The following is a 4304-nucleotide window of genomic DNA, read 5'->3' on the forward strand; positions in this document are numbered from 1 at the left end:
TACCTGAGCCCAAACTATAGTACAGGACCGGGCCAGAGGTGAGGTAGATCCCAAATACTCGGTTTGGTTCGGTAAAAGGTTTCAAATCCCCGAGAGACCCGCCAAAAGGCCACATGTGCAACAATTAACAAGCGAGGCTCAGGTGCAGTGGGATTGGTTGGCTAAAGAAAAGGAGTACAGAGCTCGAATTGGAGCATTGGAAAAACAGGTTCAGGAGCTTCGGTTCGAAAACAGCTTGCAAGCCGCAGCTGATGAAGGTGATAAAAAGCAATTGGCCCAGGAGAATGAAGCTCTCAAGGCCCAAATTCAACAACTGAAATTAGATGCAAGGAATCGAGAAAGAAGTCTATCCGACGAGAGATTGATAAGAGGGTTGAAGAAACAAGTCCTGGACTGCCAGGAAGAATTGGAAAAATCCGAGGGAAGCATGGCAAAGCTTCGGGCTCAATGGGCAAAGAAGACCGAGGAAAGGGCCCAGTTTGTACAGCAAATGAAGAAAAACTATGACGGAACCATCGCCAACATGAAAAGAAAAATGAACACTCTTGAAGAAAAGGCAGCCCGTCGGGAGAAAGAGTTACAGGCCGAGAGGGAACAATGCTATGAATTAATCGCCGATATGGAGAAGGAAGTAAAATTGTTACAGGATCTTCACTTCCAGGATTCTCAGCTGCTAGAAGCTCGCACTCAACAGATAAGCCGCCTACTCCAAGAGAAAGGTCAAATCAGGGAGAGAATCAGAAACATTGCCAACTACATTGTCATGAAGTGTCAGGCCGGCGAACGGATGGGTCGTACCACATTCTTTGCCTCCGTAATGATATTTGTTCGCCAGGTTATGAACGATCTAGATCAATTGCAAAAGGGTCTTGCACGCAGGCCCGTGGCGATGCCGAGTGATGCCCCGCGGGCCCCAGGATTTGAAGCTTTGATGTACTCCTAAAAATCGAGTCTGCAGTTTTCGCGTCTGGTTTTTGTACTTTCTATTTCCAAGAAAAGAAAAACAAATAGTCTAGTAGCTTTGTAATTGCATTTGTTATTAATGAAAATTTGAAAATTCCCAAAACAAATTGTTTCTTTATTTCCTGCATCTAGGTTTGCATTTATTTGCAAGAACTACGCTTGGTCTGATTCATGCGGGGTCATGATACGTAGGCAATCTCCATAGGATTCGACCGTATCCCCTAAAAATAAAACATGAGGGAAGGAAATAAAAGAAAAACAAGAGAGGAAAAGAAACGCAGAAGAGGAATCGAGAGAAAAACCATGGCAGAAGAACAGGGAAAAGCAAAAAAAAAATGAAAAAAAAAAGGAAAAATAGAAAGAGAAAGAAAAGCAAGAAAAACAAAGAGTGGAAATCAAAAGAAGGGAAAATAGAAAAGAAAAGCCGGGATGACGCATGCAACTAGTGCAAACATGTAGACAACCGTTTAACTGTATAGGTGCATCACACCCCAATGTGCGATTACCTATCTGTTACTTGTCTCAAACTAACCGTGTGTTGCTGATTTCCAATCCAGCTTTTAGAAACGGTGGTTGGTTGTGGTAAGCTGGCATCGCATCAATACTTTACCAGATCGAAAGGAAGTGTGGAAATGTCTACAGAAATGACTTTTCCCGCAGTCCCCATCTCTGAAGATAGCCCCATCTCGGGGGTCCCGGCCTCTGAATCTTTTACAGCTGAAGAAAATCGGATCTTGCGCCTGCGACTGATGGAAATGTGGGATGCTTGGAACAATGGAAAGGAACCCCCAAGCAATATTCCCGGATTCCCAGAGTTATTCCCTAGAGCTGGAGGTGCTACTACGGTCCCTATCAGTCACTCCCCTACCCCTTTTGGGCAACCTACCATGACCGCTCATTTCGTTGGAATGCCTTCTGAGGTTCGCCCCCAGGTGTTCCCAGCGGGAGCGGTTCCTAACATCTTCACTGCTCCACCATGTCCTGCTACAACACAACCATCGCTGCCAAGGCCTGCCTTTGATCCCTCAGCATTCACATTCCAAAACCCTGTATTTCCGTCAGATCCTCCTCAATATCCCACATATAATTACTCTCAGCCACCCCCATACGAGCTTACACCAGAGCAGGACAAAAACCCCAAAGACCCAGAGCAGGATGAAATGGAAATAAAGCCACTTTGAGGTTCCCTCTGAAATGAGGGATGTAAGGGAGCCACTACGAAGAAGTTCCGGGAGTTACGAAGGAAGCTTCGAGCTCATATTGGTCATGGGTTGAGAACGGGAATTGAACTCTATGAGATCGAATCTCCTGTTGTTCCTCAGTAGCTCAGTGGTAGAGCGGTCGGCTATTAACCGATTGGTCGTAGGTTCGAATCCTACTTGGGGAGATTTGATTGATTCTGAATTAAAGAATTCAGAATAAAGGGGCTCGCTTTTCTTATCTCCTCTGCAGCAAGCTCTGCTGGCCTCGCGCTCCAAACTGATGGCGTCTCGACGTTCTCCTGGCGCTCTCCCCCTTTAAGAAGTATGTAAAAAGGCTCACGTTTTTTGGCTTCCTATAAACCCCTCCTAGGTTGTGGCAACTTTCTACTCCTCCTGAGCTGTAAGAGAATGAGAAGCCTCGAGCAGAGCTTGAAAAACATGCAAGGATTGAGCGGGCAAAAGAGTGTCTCATACACGGATCTATGTATGTTCCCTCATGTACACTTGCCGTCAGGGTTCAAAACACCAAAATTTGAGAAGTATGACGGACACGGTGACCCCATTGCTCACCTAAAGAAGTATTGCAATCAGTTACGGGGGGCCGGTGGCAAAGAAGAGCTGTTGATGGTATATTTTGGAGAAAGCTTGGTTGGTATCGCTTCAGAATGGAACATGGATCAAGATGCCTCGCGTTGGCATATTTGGGATGATCTGGCCCGAGACTTTGTTCGACAATTTCAGTACAACATAGACATCGCGCCGGACAGGAACTCTTTGGCAAATCTTAAGAAGAAGCCTTCAGAAAGCTTCCGTGAATATGCAATTAAGTGACGCGAATAGGCGTCAAGAGTGAAACCTCCAATGGATGAGGTAGAGATGGTCACTGTTTTCCTCCAAGCCCAGGAAGCAGACTATTTTCAGAATATGATGTCCGCCATGGGTAATCCTTTCGCCGAGGCAATAAAAATCGGAGAGATGGTAGAGAATGGGTTAAAAACGGGTAGAATCTTGAGCCAGTCAGCCATAAGGGCCACCTCCCAAGCCATCCAAGGTGGGTCTGGAGGAATGGCCAAAGGCAGAAAGAAAGAAGACACAGTGATGGCGGCATCGGGGGGAAGAAGGTATCAGGCTCCTAGACCGGTGTTCTCTGAAAGAACCCCTCAACACTACTACCCTCATACTGGTATGGCCTATGCTCCTGCACCTTATGCGGTCATGAATGCACAACCGTTCGGCCGACCGCAACCACAAGCTAACCGAAATCCACCTCCATTCCAAAGAAATCAACTTCCTTACCAGAACCAATATAATCCCCGACCACCACAGAATAACTTTCGTCTTCGAGAACCTCCCAGGAGACCAAATTTTACGCCAATCGGTGAACCTTATTCCAGTTTGTTCCCGAAACTCGTCCAGATGAATTTGCTGCAGCCTATTCCCCAAAACAGGCAGAACCCAGAATCTTCAGCTTATCAACGAGGGGTCCATTGTGCTTACCATTCAGGAGCTGAAGGGCATAGTACTGATAACTGCTGGACATTGAAGAAGGCTGTGGAAGATTTGATTGAACAAGGGAAAATAGTGTTGAGGGATGAAGAAGCCCCGAATGTGACTAATAACCCGTTGCCCGCTCACAACAATGGGCCGGTAATCGGTATGATTTGTGAAGACAGGGAGTTTGATCCGGCTTTGAAAGCCATAGTTGCTATTGCCGATGCAGAAAAGAAGCCCAAGCAAGGAAAAGGGGAGAAGGAAAATAAAACTGTCAAAACTGAACTTGAAAAGAAATCAGAGACAAAAGTAGAAATGGACTCTCTTAAGAATGGAATTCTCTATGTTCCGCGAGGACGCCAAGAAAAACCATTGGTTGTCACTATTCCGAGGAGAGCTGAGGTAAAAGGGGAAACACCAATATATGTACCAAAGGGAGCCTATGTGGTACGGGGGACAATTAAACCGCCTCGGCTGAGTGAGCCAGTGGTTATTGGACGCGTACCACAGAAGCCAATGACAGACCCTTCTGCGGTGCCATGGAACTACCAGCAAACAGTGGTCACATACAAGGGCAAAGAAATTTCGGGGGAACTTCCAGGGAAGAACTCTGTTGAGAAATATTCGAATGTGCAGGAAGTGAACAAT

General features: G+C 46.2%; 1 non-coding gene across 1 annotated transcript; it reads left to right on the forward strand.

Moving 5' to 3' along the window:
* The first annotated feature begins 2278 nt into the window (after positions 1-2278).
* Positions 2279-2350, forward strand: TRNAN-AUU. The gene has a single exon. It is a non-coding gene; the product is annotated as a tRNA-Asn (tRNA).
* The last annotated feature ends 1954 nt before the right edge of the window (positions 2351-4304 follow it).

This window comes from Nicotiana attenuata, unplaced genomic scaffold, assembly GCF_001879085.1.
Source record: "Nicotiana attenuata strain UT unplaced genomic scaffold, NIATTr2, whole genome shotgun sequence".
NCBI classification, from domain to species: Eukaryota; Viridiplantae; Streptophyta; class Magnoliopsida; order Solanales; family Solanaceae; genus Nicotiana; species Nicotiana attenuata.